At 43.5% G+C, this 1,344-nt stretch overlaps 1 protein-coding gene and 1 long non-coding RNA gene across 3 annotated transcripts in view; one reads left to right on the forward strand and one right to left on the reverse strand.

Moving 5' to 3' along the window:
- The window catches only part of kdm6ba (lysine (K)-specific demethylase 6B, a), a 106,188-nt gene that overhangs the window by 59,213 nt on the left and 45,631 nt on the right, over nt 1-1,344 (reverse strand). The window lies entirely within an intron of this gene.
- LOC116707390 (uncharacterized) overlaps nt 1-1,344 on the forward strand; it is a 43,137-nt gene that overhangs the window by 1,202 nt on the left and 40,591 nt on the right. The window lies entirely within an intron of this gene.

The following is a 1,344-nucleotide window of genomic DNA, read 5'->3' on the forward strand; positions in this document are numbered from 1 at the left end:
TTTAAACAATGTCTGAGTTGAAAACGCATCTTGTTGTCAAGTAAGGGCCCTGTTGATGTTGCACAGACAGTCTGTTAAGAGGCACAAAGGCTCTCTAAAACTGCTGTTTTAGCTCAGTGGAAGCTCATATACAGTTCTTCAGCTACTCTGTGTTGCCTTCACTGATTCGTTTTTTTGTTGTTTTTTTTCCAATCAAAAGAACATGCATATTTATAACAATCAAGATTAATGTAAAAAATGGACGGAATTCTTCTTATTGACGGTATTGAAACTGATACCGTTGCTATTTGTAAGACCCCACGGTATACCGTATTACGGCCCAACCCTAGCATGCAGTAAAAGAATATATGTACATATTGGAATCTCTGTCACAATTCAGCCCAGTGTGAAAACTGGCCAGCTGGATGCAGGATTCCAGATATGGACAAATAAAAGAACAAGTAAAAATGGGATTCTAATGACCTTTGAAGAAAATAAGTATATGAAGAAATTCTAAATATATTAAAGTTCTGATAAATGAAATGTATAAAAATACAAACCTAAGACATGAAACTTAAAGTCCTTTGAACAAAAACACATTAACCTGTTGCTAACAGGAACGTTGTAGAGCGTACTCTGGTGGACAGACTATGTATCACCAACGCTCATAACATGGTTGACAGTCCGTTTTTATTTTTTTAAATATTCCATCCATCCATCTTCGACCGCTTATCCGGTATCGGGTCGCGGGGGCAGCAGCTCCAGTAGGGGACCCCAAACTTCCCTTTCCCGAGCCACATCAACCAGCTCCGACTGGGGGATCCCGAGGCGTTCCCAGGCCAGGTTGGAGATATAATCTCTCCACCTAGTCCTAGGTCTTCCCCGAGGCCTCCTCCCAGCTGGACGTGCCTGGAACACCTCCTTAGGGAGGCGCCCAGGAGGCATCCTTACCAGATGCCCGAACCACCTCAACTGGCTCCTTTCGACGCAAAGGAGCAGCGGCTCTACTCCGAGCTCCTCTCGGATGACTGTGCTTCTCACCCTCACCCTTTTTAAATATTCATTTATCATAATCATTTATTTGTTAAATCGGTCATTATAAATGCAGATATCAATAGATTGGGAAATGCCTAATATTGGCCAATAAGATTGGGCCGCAGATATAACGCTCAGGCTCTAGTATGTTGTTCCTTGTTGTCTAGAATGTTGTTGTGGTTTGGGACTAGATGGGCGGGCAGTGACATTAGAAATGATGTTCGGGTCGGGCTTGGTCACATCAGCTCGATAAGGCATTTGTTGTAAAATGGTGCTGCGGCTCCTTTAAGAGAGCTTAGGGCGTGTGTGTGTGTGTGCGTGTGTGTGTGC

Source organism: Etheostoma spectabile, chromosome 19 (assembly GCF_008692095.1).
Source record: "Etheostoma spectabile isolate EspeVRDwgs_2016 chromosome 19, UIUC_Espe_1.0, whole genome shotgun sequence".
NCBI classification, from domain to species: domain Eukaryota; kingdom Metazoa; phylum Chordata; class Actinopteri; order Perciformes; family Percidae; genus Etheostoma; species Etheostoma spectabile.